The sequence below is a fragment of the Falco peregrinus genome, chromosome 8, assembly GCF_023634155.1.
Source record: "Falco peregrinus isolate bFalPer1 chromosome 8, bFalPer1.pri, whole genome shotgun sequence".
Lineage (NCBI taxonomy): Eukaryota > Metazoa > Chordata > Aves > Falconiformes > Falconidae > Falco > Falco peregrinus.
In genome coordinates this window covers 32456256-32476207 of record NC_073728.1, presented here as the reverse complement: position 1 = coordinate 32476207, position 19952 = coordinate 32456256, and the positions used below count along the sequence as shown (strand labels likewise).

The following is a 19952-nucleotide window of genomic DNA, read 5'->3' as shown; positions in this document are numbered from 1 at the left end:
GCACAATCCAGTGCTGTGTGGAAATGCTAACTTGACCCTCAAAACAGCACGGCCTGGGCAAAGTACTGCTTGGATTTGTCTACATCACTTTCGTTTCCAGGGCTGGTTCCTTCAAAAACTTCTCAAGCATTTCTGCTTAATGCTTCCTTAACTATAGACATTTCCCCAAGTACCCATAAGAGAGTATTGGGTTTTCTTCATGGCACAGGTCTAGCACCATGAAAAACTTTGTACTTTCACCCTCCTAATCAAGGATGGATGGAAATTATAAACATCACACAGTCCCACAGATCACACTTGCTTAACAATTATAGGATTTAAATAAAGAACTACATAAGAATGGGGTCTTACTTGCTTTTGAGATCTAATGGATTGTGTTTTTAAATTTTTATCTTTGACCACAAAGTCTATAATGGACTTAAAAATTTTATCATAATAATATGACTGGAAATTGAGGCTCTGAAGATACCAGATGTTGGGTGACTTGTGATGATGCTGTGAGTTTGCAGTGTGTAGTCAGGAGGTTTTTATATGAAGTTCTGTCAGCATTGTCTGTCCTGGCCAATATTACTAGCAATATTTCCTGAAAGCTTTCAATTTAAACTTGTTTTCCACATGAGAAACACTGATGCTTCCTGTGTTCCTGAAGTGAGTGTGTTGCCTGGTTTGCTTAATTAAAGCACACCATTAAGGATGTGATCATGGCAATGACCCAAAAATTGCCGTTTTACTTAACTCTGAGAGGGCCGCCCCCGTTTCAAGGGGCTAACTTGGGCTTCTAGAATAATGTTCAACATTCTTTGATAAGTTAAGTTTCCCTGACAAAGGAATGAGGTTTTAATACAATGAATAGCAAAGTCTGGATAAGGTGCCCTGTGAGATCAGCTTAAATCAGATACACTGTGTCAGCTAACTGAGATTTTCCGTGTCATTACAACATTGCTGTACAGCCCGGCATCAATTGATCTCATCCCATTCATGAAAAAGACTGCCTTAAAAAACCTAGCTTACTGATTATCATCAAATTAATGGACCTTTAATTATTCCTTTGACTTACTTCTTAGTTGGAGTCGCGCTGACTGCCAGAGAGTTAATTCTTCTCTTAAGTCGGCTAATCATTCCTGCCGTCATGAATTCACACTAAACAGGAGCGCAGAATAACTAAGATTGGACATTATATCACTTAAAATACGTAAACCAACTGTCCTCAATGTCTCCCAGACTGGCACTTCTCCACATTGCTGTAGATAATCTGGAGACTAATTAAGTAGTTAAGAGTTTTCCAGTGACTAAGTAGCTGGGGGAAAGGGTTAAGGATACTTAAAATAGAAGATAAACTTTCAATGTGATTATCTTGTGTAGTCCCTGTTTCTAACAATACATAAAAGGAAAGCAAATGCATATGCTGAAGAATGTTAAGTGCTACATTTAATTAAGAAAATTAGTCTCTTATGAGAAAGTCAGAAGAACTGGGAGTGATCCAAAGGGTCTCCACCCAACGCTTTGCTAAACCATCTACCCTGTCATTAATGATCATACATGAGCCAGTAATTAATACACATGTGGTCTTGAGGCCACTTCACTTGAGACTTGGGGTATCAAATCATATCTCCAACATTAGTTGTGCTGGCAACAACGAGTTCTTAACCTCATGTTTTGTCATCATAGTTGATGAGTTACTAGAAAATCCAGGTTAAGTGTTAGACCGAACAGCAGGTCTCAAGCTGGTCATGAATAAGTCCTACAGAGGGAGAATGTGACTCCATACTTTCCCTGGATTTGTAACATCTGGCAGGCTAGTGAGTACAGGGCAAGAGCAGCTGTTTGAGAACAGAGAAGAAACACACGGATATGGAACTGCATGTATGCAGACCGTGTGCAGTCCAGCCCCACCTCAGAGAAAATAAGATTTATAACATCGTTTCAAATAACCTCTGCTCTCCAGCTTTTGTCAAAGCTCGCTGAAGAGCATTAGCACTGGACTCAAACAGTGGTGCAGAACACCACGGGATGATGTTCCCATCACATGGCTGGCAGCACAATCGATGCCAAGTGGTTCTGATGGGAAGATTACAGCCCTCATGGTTTTGGCAGCCAGTGAACGGAATATATTTATTAATGAAATTGTTTATACAGCTAATAAATATCAAATCTATGTAACACTATAATAGGCCTGGAATTAATTATGAACCTGCTTTTAGCAAATCATCTTCTCTGTAAGTTCTGAGCCATAAATATCAACCTCATATGGGTAAGTAAGGGCAGAATGATAACCACACTGTCCTGAAGAACAATGCAGGATACATATCAAGACAACAGTCCCAATGCGCCACCCAGGTCACGTCCAATATCTGCCAGAAGTAGTGAACCACGGTATAAAAATTCCTTTCATAAACAGATGAAGCTGCACCTGAAAACCAGTTAAGTGCCACAGCTCAGCTCCTCCTATGAGAAGCAGTTCCAGAAACCTTTGCTCTTATTAAGGAAATCTTCGTATACTCTCTGACCCAAATCAGATTCACAGCCAGTTTATACACATTTGCTCTTAGGTCAACACTGTCCTTTAAGTTAAAAAATTTTTCCTCCCAGATGTTTAACCTTTTCCAGCGTGGACAGGGAGGGTTCATTGTCTCCCCTGCTGTTTGTTTTACTAGAGCCCAGCTCTTCTATTTTTTCACAAGATACACAGCCTCCCTCTGCACTTGTTCTAGTTCAAGGTTACCTTTCTATCCAAACTAAGGTACCAACAGAACTTTGTGGAATGTTGATTTTTTTGCTGGAAATACTCTAGCTGACATCATCTAGGATCACCCGTTAAGTGCTTCTCACATCAGCTTTAGGAAAGAAGATAGAAAAATGGGAGAGCAACAGCTACTGAATCAACATCAGTACCTCCTGCATTACCTATCTTTTCTCTTGGTAGCCTCTTGCATAATTATCATTAAAGACCAGTAGCGTTTACTGGATTTGCTCTGACAAGCACGATCAGGTTATGTTGCAAATAAGAAGAGCAAGTCCAAAAGCACTTGGAAAAAACTATAAGGCAGGGTTTTGTAATAAATTCCAGTCAGTCTCACATGTAATGCACCAGGCATAAGTGTATTCTCCCACTATACCTCCATATGCTGCTAACAAAAAGAAAAGAAAGTGTTAATCTAAATGAATGTCTTGCCTGTAGTCGAGTAGAGGGTAGAGGACTAATTACATGCCAGATGACATCCCTATCAGATCAGTGCTTTCCAATCTTTGCCAAATTGTGAACCCTGTAAAATTTTTCAAGGCAAGTGCTATAGCAAATTAAAGTCTATAGACAATAAATATGTTTTATTGAATACGTTTACCAACTACTAAAGAACTTAATATCTGTGTTCCACAGGTTGCAAAATGCTAGAGATAAGCATGCATTGCTTATTAAAGAAAGGTCCATATAAGAGCCCATGTGCATTTTGTATTTTCAAAACTACTCAGCCAGTGTTAAATTGACTAATCTACAACAGAAAGTGGAAAGTTCTGCTCTGAGGGTATCTACAGCTAAGCAAATTCATTTTCATATGTTTTCACAAACAAAATAATAACACACATGGAGCAGTAACTGCCAGAGTCCCTCTCTTGAGGTTTACCAAGTTTCCAGCTACAGGGTCTACTCCTGTCTTTTAAAGTGAAACCAAGTAGTCACAAGAATTGAATTAAAGACAAATTAAGCCATTTTCCTTACATTGTTGCAACTGAATGTAGCCAGTAATTGAACGCAAAAAAGAATACCATGCAACAGATTTGCAGTACACACACAGTCTATACTGATACGGAAGGGCCTGATCCTGGAAAGAGTTGCACATGAGCTACCTTTACAAAAAGCAATCAATCAAGAAAGTCCCCTAGTGCCTCCAGACAAGAACCATAACTACAGTTTAATTGGAATCAGCCATATGTAGGTCACCTTTACATCTGGAAAAGGCCAACAAAAGTGCAACACATCCACAAAGGAGCACATGAGAAGAGCCAACAGTCTAAACAATCAGGACATTTACCTGTGATACAGAAGAATCCCTCTGCTCAAGCCTCTGAGCTAAATTCAGCAGAACAGTGGGCTGACACTGGCTGTCCAAGCTAGCTGCCTCCCAAAGGCTGAGGAGCCAGAAACAAAGACCCAGCAGGTGAGATGGGTCTCATTAGTCACAGCCTGTCCCACAGCCCCTGAGGGCTATTAGCATCCAGGTTTAATCAAGAGATCATCAGGCAAGTTGTGTTGGTAAGACAAGTCCAAGCTTAAGTTATGAAGTCAATCAGCAGGTCAGGATCAGGTCCAGTGAGGGTAACCAGGCTCAGACACAGCCCCATGATTGCAACACAGGTCCACAGGGGCGAAGCAGGTCCCAGGTCATGGCACAAAATCACTGGATCAGTGCCTGGTTCACTAGGGTTCATGACGGGTAGGACAGGGCTGTGGCAAAGCTGGAGGCTGATACCCCACAGCTGAGCTGCAACAGGGCTCCTGGACCCTGGGCACGGGTTGGGGAGGCCCCAGGTGAGGCTGGTCAGGGCCATTAACACCCATCAATGCTCACAGGGCCCAGACATTGGGCTGATTACATGAAGGGTCACTAAGAAAATGTCTTCTCTCAGATAGGAATGTACTTGCCCCAGAATAAATTTTGGACTTCCAGAAAACTTGGATAGTTTTTTTTTTTTTACTTTTGTCATGAATCAACAAATTTGATGAAAACTGTTTCAACAGAAAACATTACCAATCTGCTGTAATTCCCATCACCACTCTATAAATACAGCCTTAATTAAACCGAAGTACTTGTAGGTTTAAAATAGAACTCAGCGTACATCTCAATGCTTTGCTAACCCAGGGCCTACATACAAAATTGTGTTTGGTTTTGTCTCTTGTTTACAGATGGTGATGGACAAGCGGAAACTTCTGCCAGATCTTTCCCTTTCACATGTGTTCGGCGCGGTCCACAGCCAGGGTAAATTGGTGCTGTTCCAATGAGGCCAATTTACACCAGCTGAAGATTCAGCCCCACAGCTGTATTTGTGTATCCTCAGCGCTGCATGAACAAAGTTTTTCCATTATAAATATCGGTGCATATGATTTATACACTATAGTAAATTTAAGCTACAGCACATTAAATTATTCCAGACAATGGGCCCAACTGTCAACCCACTAGACAATTAGCTATATGTGTGACTTGACAAACACCTTTTGTATTAGTAGCAGAACACCATTTCCAAAATACTCACGCTGAATGTTCCTAGTAAATGCCAGAGTAAGATATCTGGGTTATCTTTCCTGACAGGTATCAAGCCACAACCATGCACAAAGACAGACATGTGATTCCTATAATGCTGAATAGAGAAGCTATACTTTTATTGTTGAAGATGGGAGAAAATTACAGATACTGAACACATAAATATGACTAATGGTATTTGGGTGTATTTTATGCATCTGCGTCTTTTGCTTGCTTTTTGAAATATTGTACCTTTCCACCACACTTAGTTCCATCAAACACTCAGGTATTCCTGGAAAGGATTTTCTATTCCATAAAGTGGAAATGGCCTTTTCTGGGAACAGGCATTCTACTAAGAACTGCTTGCTGTCTACATACAAATTAATTAATTGGCTGGATAAGAAATGTAATACTAGAAGAGATAAATAGACAACAGCCTTGTGAATGGAAAAACCAGTGGAAATGATGAAAAAAGCAGAGTGGGCTCCCCAGATAAAGGATCTTCCTCTCAGTTTTCAGAATCTGTGAGATAGAATTTCATTAACTTGAAAGGGCTGTACAAGTTTGGTGACTTTATTATTGACCCTGGTTCTATTCCTGGCTTGACGTGTAATGTTCCTATGACTCCAAATAGCTGCCATTAAAAGCAAAACAGCCGCGCACATGCTTACTGCTGCGCATGAGAAGTGGGGCATTTCCCTTACCCAAATCACCTGTGTGAGAGGCCCACAGACACAGCTGTGGTGTAATCACGGGTTTAAACTCCCGACATGTCATGACACTTCAGGGCTGGAGCTGGGATCTCTGCACAGATGGACCCATGAGGATATCAGCATTATTCTGGATTTTGGGATGTCTGGCACTCCCAGCTATTTCCCCATCCCATGAATCAACCAGTTCAATGTTTTCCCTTGACACTGGCAAACTGGAGGGGGGATGGTGTCCTGACCTGGGGACACATAAGACCTCCTTCAGCCAACAGACTTGTTGGGAAAAAACTTAAAATCCAACTCACCCCTCACGGTGACTTCTGATTTCCCAGGGCTGAAAGGATTGTGAACACTGATCTGCTGGGTGTGAGGGTGACTCTTCATTCCTCTGTGCAATGGCGGGTGCGCAGCAGGGCAGTGGGCAGTCTGTCAGGAGGCCGCCAGCTCCCTCGAGCCGGTCCCAGCCGGTTCCCACCAGATCTGGCACAGAGGGGGGTGGCAGCAGGAATGCCACCATACACCAGAGCCTGACCATTGTGCCAAAGCACCCATCTGCCAGAGAAGCGCCTGGATACAAGGCGTTAGGGAAACAAAATGGCAGCTGCTGAGGGGGACACTGAGAGGGACACACGCTGTGGGGTCCTCCCTGGCAAAGGGGGCAGCGATGCCCCTGAGGGACAGTGAGTGGCTCACGCTGGGCAGGGACATTAAGGAACAACAGTAGAAAAAAATTAAGAATCAGAAAATAGCTGTAACGGCAGCAGAAATTCACTCCTGCAAATATTATCCCAGACATCCTCCACTGCCTGTCATCCCACCAGAGGAATTTTGATGGACTGGGTATAAACCGCAACAAGAATCAGGGAAATTGAATCTGTGTCCTATGTTTTCCTCTCAATACCCAAATCGAGACCAGAAGTTTGTGGTGATTAGCAATAAACTGAGCAAAATTCCTCAGCTCAACTGCCTTACTCGCAACACCTTTTCAGCATCTGTGCAGGACATAAGGCATCCAGGATTTTGATGACAAGTAATATGGAGGGGCCTCGCAATACATGAGGGTTCAAGAAAACATTTCTGAATTAGTTTTCATAATGTGCATGGTATGTAAGAAGAAAAGCCACCTGGCTTAAAGTGACAGCGATACTCCTGGAAACAATCCACAGACCATGCTCCTGGTTTCACCTCTTAAGACCATCACCAGCTCCTTAGCAGGTAACCTCTCAACCGCACACCCACCCTTATGTGTTCACTACAAATAGACATAAAGGCTAATTTAGGATATAATTTTAAGACCCCAAGCTCTGCCAAGTATGGGCCATTTAAGCATTTCAGCCAGGCCAGGAAGACATTAATTTTGGAATAATCACATAGCTACATCTGAAAGATGCTGCACAATAAGTCTGTGAACCTCATACACAGTTTAATTATATTATTTCCTGACAGCTAGGCTCTTATCACCTAACCTTCTCAAGGATCAAAGCAATAAATAAAAAAAGCAGCCGCCTTCTCTTTTTCTGTATGTGTGGGCCTCTTTCTGCTCTTCTAGATGTGTCGTCTTCGTTGCCCTTTAGAGCATTTGGGTCTTCTTGTCCTCATTAGTTAAATCAGAACACTGTGGTTATAATATGCTATATTCATCCTTAAAAATGAGGTTTAAGACTGTATTCAGATGCCAAAACACTTTCTCTTGCCATGCTGATCAGGGGAGAATTCCTGTGCCTCCCAGTGGTGCCAAATTGGAGAAGCTGAAACAGCCTCAAAATGCTCCCTATCAAAATTGGCAAGCAAAATAATGAGGAAATTTGTGCAAATGCAAAAATATTCCGTCAGAACATACTGCTTTCAATTATTTTTGGACCCATTCTAATGTTCATGGAGGAAGCAAGAGGAATAGTAACTGCGTACCCAGTGTCGGCAGCAGGAAACTACAAATAGCACAGCACACCATGTTCCACTTTCAGCAGCAGCAGGATTCAGAGCCATTTCCTTACAGTCAGTAGTGGACGGACTGTGAGGTGACTGCTGCCAGACTCTGGAAACACAAAGCAGGAACTACGCCATCACTCAGTTAATGTTCTGCCCCCTTGCACTGAAAGGTCACAAGTGTGTTGGATGATCCGGTGCAAATCGGACAGAAAGTGGCCTCAGACTGCTGTAACTATGCTATAGGGCACACTTAGCATGAAGGAAATACGCAAGCCTTCCTCATCCTTAGCTGTAGCAGTGGAGCAAGGTATTGTTATTGTTTTCACAGTCCCATCAAAAAGATCAGGTTCAATTCCAAGCGCTGTGAAGCCAATGTATTTAGCTGCCTGGAAAAAAACAAACACATTTGGCAGCACAGGGCAGACTGAATTTATAAGGAAGATGGAAAGCACTGAGGTATCTATTTTACACATCAAATCAGAAATCCCACTGCAGGACAGACATCCTGCATGACAGGAGGCAAGGCAGTTAATCCCTGTCATTTGTAATTCCCAATTTTCAGTTTTGAACTTTGCATCTTTTCTACTTCCATTTTGCTGCTCCAAAGCCAACCCAGATCAACAGCAATCAGTCTCCGGCAGATGATTGCCCTTCCTGATGGACAACTGTCCACATCTGAAAAATCAGTACCACAAATGCCTTCAGAGGATTCTCATACGCTTTGCTTGTGGAGTCTGAACTTGGGTCATGGGGAGGAAGTTTGTACTGTCAGAGCTGTCAAATCAGCAACAAACCTCTTGCAGCAGAAACAGAAATGTCAATGGTAAGCTCCAAAAGGAGTCCTGCCCCCTCCTCCACAAGGTTAGGTGACATCCACCACTAGAATAACATCCACCAGGAAGAGGACTTCTGATATAGATTTATCCAGTTCCCTGTACTGCTCTGCTCAGCAGGCAAGACAATCCCACACTTCCTCAAACCAGATGGCAAAACTGGGTTTGTAGCTACTTTCAGTTGTAGCAGCAGCACAAAGCAGTTGGTGCGTACTTGTGAATTTGTCCTGTTGTTATTAGATTTGTCCCCAAGCTTTCTACTGGTGGATAGAAAGGCAGAAAAGCAAATGTTCACAATGCTATTGGTACACAGGGGCAGACCCCCTGCGGCCTTGACTGATAAATCAGAAAGTAGCAGGATACAAGCCTGACACTGTGAAAAAGCTACAAGCTCCTTTGGAACATAACTAATAATGAAGACATTTTGATTTTACAATCCAATTAGCAGAAATGAGCTCTGTTTGTGCTTTGAGGGAAGTTGAAAACTTCTATAATGATCTCCTGGTATTGCAAAAATCTGTTCTTTCCTACAGATACCAAGAACAGGATCTTAATAAGTGTGACCAGCAGTGGTCAAAGTAATGAACAGTTCCCACAGAGCCCTTGGTGATTACTTCCTGTTCTGACAACTCTTCACTTTAGATTGGGGGCAACAAATTGTGGAAAGCATTAGCAACCTGTCAGAAGCCTCCTTCATATTAAACAGAACAGATGTCAGCTAGCTGCATATTTAATTCAGAGCTATAGCCTGCAAAGACTGCAAGTCCCAGCATGCAGGTTCCTGAACTGAGAGACACAGTCTATGCAGGATTCACCTTTCTGTTTTAAGATGAAGGGTTTTGTAAGAAATTTATTCTCGTAGATGCTGGAGAGGATTTACCCCACAGTTCTGCAATAATTCTTTCATGTCCATGATTAGGTGAGGGGAATTGCAGACTTGTCACAGTTTAGCTGCCACTCTCAGAGGTTTCCACAGTGAAAGATGCTGATCCCACTCTGAAATCTCTTTAGCACGTGACATCTATGCTTACAGTATCACAAGGAATCTGTCAACGCACACTCTGCACAACGACCCCTTGTTATAACATTTTTCTGCTTCCAGACAAACTTTGTTCTTTAGTTTGTTTACACACAAAAACCCAACCCAACCCAAAAATATATGAGACCAGTAAAACCCATTAATTTGGGGAATCCATGAGCCTGAGTCCTGTTTTGCTTCCACTGAGCTTCAGAAAAAAATCAGTAAAGATGCATTCAGAACATCATACTGTTTATTCAGCTGCATCAGAACACCTAATAGTGGCTAATGAATGACAGAGAGCACTGATGTGCTTCAACACAAAGGAGAAGCAATACTCAGAAGCAAGAGTTCAATTATTTTAAAATGCAAAAAAAAAAATCATGACAGAGAACACATTTGAATAAACATTGAAGATTAATGACAAACTGCTGTTACAATGGAGTTATTGCTACATACTTTCAGTTCTCACCTGATTTATTACAGCCTCCTTTGTTCTAAGATGTGTGAAGTAATTGAATCAAAGTGATTAGAACTGGCATAAGTTCATTTGGGGAAATAGACAGATTTTTAAGAATGGATATACAGTTTCTCCCTTTGATATGAATTTCCTGGATTGATCCTTTGTCCTTGATTGCACAAAACGTCTCAAGTGAAGCAGAATATTTCCAGTACTATATTAAAGCAACCCAAGTCATGTGTGGATACATATCTGTATTCAGTAGGAATGTTTCCATACCCTTCCATCTCCAATGGCATTTTTCAACTGCAAATCTGCATTTCTTTGCTAGAAACAGCCAATACTCCAGCCAGATTCAGTATGTTACTGTGTTAGGTGCTATACAAACATGCACTTTATTGTTTACGCACTGAGCTCAGTCTCAGTTTAAACCTCCTTTCCACATCATCTATATAATTATCTTTCCGACATTTTAAGATATGATATTTGTAAGATGGTGCCTGTCATTTTAACAACTTAGGGACCTGTCTGCACGTGTTCTGTGTTCTGTTTGGTATTAGAAATTCTCTGTCAGAGCAAACACTTCATGTTGAACACAGGGCTTGTGCTCTCTGTTGTTTCCGTTTCAGAGTGGGCTTAGGTACAAAGGATGGTATGAAGTGATGATCTTCTATTCAAATGGCAGCTTATTTAGACTGATAGCTGACTCTCCTTCCCAGCACTGGGATCCCAGTTCTGATTTTATTAATGGGGAAGAACAGTTGTCTAGTGAGAACCTCTATACCAAAAAAGGCACCTTATGCTAAGGGAAACTTCAGATCATGAAAGAAAGCATTTTTCACTGGTAGTATGAGAGAGTAGATGCCAGATATGGAAACAAGGTTTCAGGAGAGAACAGATACTATGTGCTCTGTGCAAGAGTCCATATGCATGAGAAAAGAAAGAGAAAAAGATGCTAAAGCAACTTAAAATACTTTGACTAAATGTTGCTTTTCAACATCTATTCCAGATCCATAAATGTAGAGATCTGTATATTCCTTCTATAGCTTAAACATAAGAACCTGTTTTGTTAGGAACATTTTCAAAGCTTGTTTTTCTTATTTTAGGACTATTGAAAGCCCTGGCAAAACAAGCTAGCCACAATGTTGCAAGTGTGTACTGACATAACTGGAATACTGGAGGGGGGGCACCAGTACCGACAGCTGGAAATAAGCTCTCATTTCTGTAAGTAGGTGGCAAAGTCTCTAACCATGCCATCAGTAAGGCTGGAGCCAGAGACAGAAGCTACACAGCTCCTGGATGCAGGGCTCTAACAGCACTGGCCCACTGAGCATCTGTCAGTGGGAGCTCTTAGCAGACACTGTGAGTCTTTCATTAATGTCAATAGAAACCAAGACCCTCTGCTTTACAGGACCAGACTTCTGGGCTTTTAGCAGAGAACTCAGGGAGACCTCAAGCACCAAACTGCAATCAAGTGAGGGGATGCAGCTAAAATGTGACACTCATCTCCAAGAAGGGAAGGAAGGAGGATCCAGGAAACTATCTCAGGAAGGTTACTGAACAATCATCCCACATGCCATCACACAGCACGTGCAGAACAATTCGGGGATCAGACCTGCCAGCATGGGTTTATGAAAGGCAGGTCCTGCTTGATGAACCTGATCTCCTTCCCTGACAGGGTGACCTGCCTAGTGGATGAGGGAAAGGCTGTGGATGTTGCCTACCTGGACCTTAGTAAAGCCTGTGACACCATCTCCCACAGCATTCACCTGGGGAAACTGGCTGCTCCTGGCTTGGGCGGGGGTGCTCTGTGCTGGGTTAAAGCTGGCTGGGCGGCTGAGCCCAGGGTGGTGGGGAATGGAGTCACATCCCGCTGGTGGCCGGGCACACGTGGTGCTGCCCAGGGCTCAGTGGTGGGGCCGGTCCTGGTTAATGTCTTCATCGATGATCTGGGCAAGGGGATCGAGTGCTCCCTCGGTCAGTTTGCAGGTGACACCAGGCTGGGAGGTGTTGATGTGCAGAGGGCAGGCGGCTCTGCAGAGGGATCGGGACAGGCTGGACCGATGGGCCCAGGTCAGTTGTATGAGGTTCAACAGGGCTCAGTGCCGGGTCCTGCCCGTGGGTCACAGCAACCCCCCGCAGCGCTACGGGCTGGGGCAGGGGGCTGGGAAGTGCCTGGAGGAAAAGGGGCTGGGGGTGCTGGTCGACAGCCGGCTGGACGTGAGCCAGCAGTGTGCCCAGGTGGCCAAGGCAGCCAACAGCATCCTGGCTTGTATCTGAAACAGTGTGGCCAGCAGGACCAGGGCAGTGATTGTCCCCCTGCACTGGGCACTGGTGAGGCCCCACCTCGAATCCTGGGTTCAGTTTTGGGCCTCTTGCTACAACAGGGACATGGAGGTGCTGGAGCGTGTCCAGAGATGGGCAACGGAGCTGGGGAAGGGTCTGGAGCACAAGTCTGGAGCAGCTGAGGGAACTGGGGTGGTTTATCCTAGACAAAAGGAGGGTGAGGGGAGACCTTATTGCTCTCTACAGCTCTCTGAAAGGAGGCTGTAGGCAGGTGGGGGTCGGTCTCTTCTCCCAAGTATCAAGCAATAGGACAAGAGGAAATGGCCTCCAGTTGTACCAGGGGAGGTTTAGATTGGAGATTAGGAAAAGTGTCTTCACTGAAAGTGTGGTCAAGCATTGGAACAGGCTGCCCAGGGAGGTGGTTGAGTCACCATCCCTGGAGGTATTTAAAAGATGTAGTAGTGATAGACTTGGCAGTCCTGCATTAATGATTGGACTTGATGTTCTTAAAAGCCTTTTCCAAACTAAATGATTCTATGGTAAAACTACCTGAAACAGAATTGTTTCACCTGATGAAGCAGCTGCTTTGGGCTGAGAGGAGCAGGTATCAACAACAAATTGAGCCCTTGTGATCACTGACAACTCTTTCCTGGGCATATGGGTAAGAAGTTTTTGTAGTTTAGTAAATTCTTGGTCACTCTTCTTATAAAGCTCTCTGCAAACACATGCATTTTCACAAACACAGATCCCAGTTCAGTGCCTTTCCCAGTCAGCATCTGTACCCCAAGACCTCTGTCCTTTTTCTGCACAGACATTTGAAATGGGCTAAGGATGAAAGTAACATGCTTACATGAGCCTCACTTAGACCCTCAGTCAAATCCCTCTGCAGAAGACACTAAGCTTATTGACTCCTTTTACTGCAGAAATCTTATGGAGCTTACCTCAGGTCTAACAACACCCCCATGTTCAAAATCTCCAGGAAAGCTCCTCACTGTGATGCTCACTTACTGTGCTGTTGTGATATCCATTGTGTAAGTACTTAGATGGAAAAATCCAGGGCATGCTGAGTTCTGTACACCAATGCAGTGTTCATGTAACTTAAATGAAATCTAAATCCTGTGCAAAAATCCATGTCTAATCCATGCTTATTATGCCTGTATGATTATTACTGTTAAATACCATTCATTCAATAACAAATCCTTTTGCAGTGAACAGCACAGGGGGCATACATATTTCTCCTTGGTGCAAGACACTAAGGACATGCTCTTGTTATTAATCCTGATTCCGGTTCTTTCCCATCTTAATATGCTTCCTTCCTCCTCCCCAGTCCTAATTATCCACCTCCCCAGAACTCATTTGCTTTGTATTCATTTCACATATGACAGCTCCCTCCGTCAGCTTCTCAGTACTTTCCTCGTTGGTTTCCCTGCTCTCATTCCCTGGGACACATCCCCCTTACAGTAATTTCTAAGCCAACATTTCACATGAAATCTTGGAGGCAATTGTATATATGAAACATAGACCAAATGAAAGAAACCATGTGCTTCCAGCAATGAAATAAGAGAGGGGAAATGGTCCTTCACTATGTGGACTTTTTCTCAGAGGAGTCTGTACCAGGTGCTATGCCTTTTGGCATTACAGAAATCCTTAAGGGTTAATATGACTTGTTGTAAATGGGAAAACTCTTATCATCTGCTTACGTATCAATTCCAGGGTGTTTTGACACTGCCAGAAGAAGAAAATGTAGAGGTGATTGGAAATGAAGAAGATGGTGAAGATGTTGCTAATCTTAATCTTTCTTATGCTTTTTCAGGAAGTCAGCTAAGACCCATTTCTAGGAAACGCTTCCCCACACAGCATCACTTCACTAAAGGAGCAGATACAATTGCCCTATTTACTGGACTGTAATAAAATAAACTGCGTCCTACTAGCAAGAAGGATCATATCATCACATTTGTAATGTATTTTATTACAGAACATACAGCATCAGAATTGTAAAGTGTAGTATAAGGGGAAGTAATGTATGAAATGGTTAAAGTGGATATGTATCATAGAATCACAAATGCACTGATAGTTTCCCTTCTCTCAAACATCAAGATACCACTGTTTCTTTCTTAAAGCCATCTTCCCCAACCCCCACCCCCCAAAGCACAGTGTAAATTTCCACATTTTGCATTCTATAATTCCATCAGAGTAATTCCACACCTTTTTAGACCAAGAGTAGTTTGCAGAGCAATCCTTCCTTCTGAGGAACATAAACCTTTGGCAGGTATCAGGTATAATACTCCAATAATAGCATGAGCATTGTTCAGATACTCAGATGATATATACTACTTGGACTATCTTCTCTCCCACTGACTTTGCTGTGGAGCTAGAGCTTCTCTGTATTTTTGTAGACTAACTGTCTGGTGTTGAATTAGATTCTAAATCAGGAACTCCTGAATTTCATCTGGAACTTCAGAATAAGCGTTAATGGGTATATTGTGCTTCTGCTGAAAATTAATGGGAGTCTTCCCAAAACTTTTATTAGGAATGGGAATAGGAGTCTAATACAGCTGGTATATCTGTGATTGTCTTCCTTCAGAAACCAAATGCCCCATATTACTTATTTCACTAAATGGGGCTGAGTTTAATAGCATCTATCCAGTAGAAAAACATGTCAGTTCCCTTATTTATGGAGACCAGACTGAGGAAGAGGCCTGAAGCAGCATGGTGTGTGAGAAGGGAGGGATGCAGTGTGTGCTCCTTGCTGCCATGGTCTCACCACCCACAGCTGCACAGTGAGTGAGATGGAGGAGAACTGCTGCAACTGTTATTCCACCCTGTTCATAGCAGTACCACAGCAGCCCCCATCAGCCAGCACTGCTTCCCATAGCCTGCTCCACAAGGAAAATCACAGGCAGAGCTGTGTTTTGCAAAGGGAAGCTTTAGTATGGATGAGGCAGATGGTTTTGACTGCAAGCCTGCTACTTCACTGCTCCTTGAAGACTAGATGTGGCCTGTGGTTTGCCACCAGACCTTCTACAAAGCTGACCCTACCCAAATAAAATGTTTCTCCCACCACAAGCTTCCAGTGAAATTCTCTGGTGGCATTTCCTAACTACCACTGCCATCTTTGGGAGTTTGCCTTTGTGTAGTGCACTCTCTAGAAAGTCCAGGAGAAGGGGAGGTGAACACAGAGCTAACATGCAAAGTCTTCTCTGCCCCCAACGATGCTACAGCAGCCTGCTCTTTCTTCACTCTGGTGTTACAAGTTTACAGAAGACATCCCTGGTTCAGTCCAGCTGATGACTATATCGTTTATACTTAACGTGGACAACGCTGATTACATCATGATAGCTGTTTTTCATTCACATACATGCCACAGCAGTAAAATTGATATGGAACCAACCGAGAACGATGGGGAAATTCCTACAAAAGTCAAGTTGGGTGCCAGTTACAAATGATTTCCAGAAAAGCTGGAAAGCATAGTCTGTAAGGATATTTTTTTTCCTCTTTTTTGGTATTTACTCAAGTGCAAAACATGTGGACTCTTGCCTGAATTCTTCTCCCTGTCCAGATTTCAACCAACCAATTAACATTTCTCAGATAGTTCTAATAGTTGGATCTATGCTGATTGTGGGTTTTTTGTTTGAAACAATATTCAATTTAGACTGGAATACATTTTTTCATGTTACTGATGGCTAAAACCACTTTTCCTGTTACCCAGTAAAAACACAGTGAAGCCTCAGTTCTAGTTTCAAAATTATATATATGTATGTACATACATATGTATATATTAGTTGGTGAGGACTAAATTTGTTGAACAGTGAGGGTCAGGGCTACACCAGTGACTGAAATGTGTTATTTATCAGCAGATCATTACAGTCAGCACTGCACAGCATGTGAATTTCCTTACACCACTCTGCCAAAGCTCCCCACATGGCTGACCTGCCTGCTGACTTGAGCTTCAGGGAGCTTCCAGTCTCCATCTGGGGATTCAATCTCACTGCACTGCTTGTGCCTATGTGATAGCTCAACTTTTTCCTCCCTCGGCCCCAGCACAGGAAAATAAAACCTTAACAGCCTGACTTGGAGGCAAAGTTTGTCCACAGCCAGCTCTGCTCTCTCCCACTGATTTGAGTGGGAGAAGCCCAGGCCGTGACTGCCACCCCCTCCTTTTATTTTGCCAACAATGTGATTTGCTCAGCACACAACCATACAGACCTTCTGTAAGTTGTAATCATAATTTTATAGTAATTCAAAGTTGTATTTATTTTTAATTATTCAAATTACAAATAGAAATTTGAATAATTCATGTGTCCAGGCAGCGCCTCTCATTTATAAATGTTCCAATGGAGGGCATCTATAGGAGGGAAGAGAGTGAACTGATTTGCTTTGAAAATCTAGGGTATTTTAATACCAAAGGGTTCAAAAATTAACCTACCTTAAAATACTGCATATTTTTGCTTCATGTGTCTGTCCTCCCCCCTTTTTTTTATTCTCATCTTTAAGAACTTTTCAGTGAATAAGGATATCTGAGATTTTTAAAATCAGAGGTGTCCAGAAAATGGAAAGTCCTTGTCTATTTTCTCCTTATTAGAACAGGTTTCCTAAAGTATCACCCAATGAGCATACAGAGATATTTTAAAAGGCCCTAAACCCTTATTTATATTCAGAATTTTATGTTGGAGTTTGAGCTTTCACAGGGTATTAGAGTTGTCATTTGATTAGCACTAAATGACATATCCAGGTTATATGGAAAGAGCTGTGCTTCTCCCCATGAGATGAAGACTATCCTGGCTCTGCTACCATACGTAACTGTAGAAGGTAGAGTGCCAATGAGCAAATGGAGGTACCAGGAATCTTTAAAATTCAATACACAGAGAGAGCGTGATGGCTATTTATACAGTGGAGAGGGCATTCAGGCTTGATTTAGCTCTGAACATTTTATGAGACAAGTACTTTCCAGTCTAAGGTGGTCAGACTACTTCAAAGAGAGCTGCAGCTAAGGAGAATAAGCACATCAATATTTTTTATCAGTCCACATGTGCAAAATATGAAGTAAAATGATCTGCAACCTTCTCTGGAAGAATTTTAGGGACTCACAAACTGAAAAGATTAAAAACACTTATTTGAGAGTATAAAAAACCAAAATCATTTCTATTCTTTGGGAAAATGTAGTAGTCAAGGAAAAGCAAGCAGAGCTACTCAGAGAAGCCAAAGCAAGACTGTGTTCAGTTAATGTGAGGTAGATGAAGAAGAAATATTGAGAAGATCAAAATGCCAGTTTTGTCAGTTGGGAATTGCTTGAGACAGCCAGTGTTTAAAAGGCAGGAATCATATTTTCACTGCTTCTTCTTCACCTCAGAAGTTTCATTTATCTGCTGACTTGCCTAAACTTTACACTTAACAACCTCAGAATAACACATGCAAAGAACCTAGCTGTCACAATGCTCAGACTTGTATCAAATCATCCTTTTATGCCTGTTTCAGAAGATCAAAAGGAAAAATATATTGGAGACTTCCTTCAATACTACAGAGCAGTGCTTGGCAACAAGAAATTCTCAGGCACTGACTTGATCTGAGACCATTTCAGCATATAACATTATTATTAAAATTAATTTACTAAATAATAATAATCTGCTAATAATATTAGCAAATAATAATCATAAATAAAAATTAAAATTTATGTTACTAAGCAGTGGTCACCTGAATAATCCCAAAGAAACTGAAAATCCAAACTGAAGCACTGACTGAAATACAGCAGCTGCTGGGAAGGACAGCCGTGAGTGATCTCCTTATAGCACATGACACACAAGGAAAAGAAAGAAGAAATTGTGGCATTTGGAAGAAAAACTCTGCTCTTACGCATTCTTGAGTGATGCTGCAGTGACTCTTGTTTTAGAGGGACTCATTTGAATTCAAGGTTTTCCCAGCAGGAGGATTGATTATACAATGATGGAGCCTTTTCAGTCCTAGCATGCCTTAGAGATATTTAGTACATGCATTGAAAACCAATGTCTTGTGTTTTGCTCTGTAGTACTGAAGATTGTATTTGTTTCAGCAATGTGCTTCTCCCTGATGTGTCAAAAATAATATAAATTGCAGTTGATTAAAAAAATGCATCTTCAGTGAGATCCTCTGCAGATGAGGTCTGCATTTCTTTTGCTATTCCTGCTGGGTCAAGGCAGACACATTAGTGAAACAACTGGATCATACATTAAGTGGAGAAGATTCAGAGACCGGTGCTTTTGATGGCTATAGAAACTAGATAAACATGAGCCTGCGAGCTCGGTACCTTCCGCTGAGAATACCTTACTCTGCAGCCTGGAATTTTAAATGTGCAGTAAAGACTCGCAAAACCATCTCACAAGATGTCAAGCACTTCCGTGTTAAGAAAGTAAGACTGCCAAGACTCTGGCATAATACAGTTTTCTCAAATAAATTCATCAAAATCAGTACCTACATGTGCTTCCAGAGGCAAACAGCAAACAAATACTACAAGTATTAAGAAGCCTGCTTTACTGCGTGTTACTGACATTTGTAGGTAGTGATGCATATGAGACCTGGTTAGGGAACTCTGGCTGTTTTTTAGCCAGTCTTTTCAACAAACATGAGAAGCTGCTATGCTTTGCTTGCAGGAGGACTTCCCTATCTATTACGGGTTCCTGAATGAGTAACTTCTGAAGAGGCAGGGAATGGGTATGTAACTCTGGTGCAGTACTATACACCTGTTAAACTACAGCTTCCTAAAGCCATGTTACTTACCTGTGTTTCTGCTGCTCTAAATACTTTTGTACACTGTATTTCATTTCGAGACACCCTATGTACTTTTCAGGCTGATACGCTACATTACAAATGCCCAAGAAACATGAAGTTGCAATGCTATCTCTGGAATAATTTAATGTTAAATATTTCTCAAATAAGGTCTTGTACTAGTGAACAGGAATCTTGGCCACTGACTTAAGTGTCAAATATGAATTCAAATGCCGTCCCTATGCGCTTTTTAATGCAAAACAGCCACACTGAGTTTTGCATGCTGCTGTCATTTCAGAATACTTTCTCTTGGTCTGTTTATATGTTTAACTTAAACACAGGCTGAGATCTCATGCTGTGGGTACTAAGTGGACATGCCTTTGATACAAAGCCATTACTAAAGATTTTACCAGTTGCAAATCCTGTTGTGATTTCCTAGGAAAGGGAAACTGAAAATGTTGTTTGAGATAACAATTAGGAGGATTCAAACTACAAATTTCCCATAGACTTGCAAGAAGTGCAAACAGTAATCATAGTGAAGCAAACCCTAAAATCATTCTTCTCTAGGTGCTGTGACATGTAGATAAATATATTCATAAGCTTAGAAAAAGAAACTTGAAAAAAAGCCTGATTCTTGTGCTAATGTCTAGCAAATGTACCCATTATGACACAAAAAAGCAGATTAACTTTCATCAGAAGTGACATAGAGAAGTTATTCTTGGATATTATCGTGCCTGCTACATC

At 42.0% G+C, this 19952-nt stretch overlaps 1 protein-coding gene across 8 annotated transcripts in view; it reads right to left on the bottom strand.

The window, feature by feature from the left end:
- Positions 1-19952, bottom strand: part of KALRN (kalirin RhoGEF kinase) — a 528424-nt gene that overhangs the window by 296082 nt on the left and 212390 nt on the right. The window lies entirely within an intron of this gene.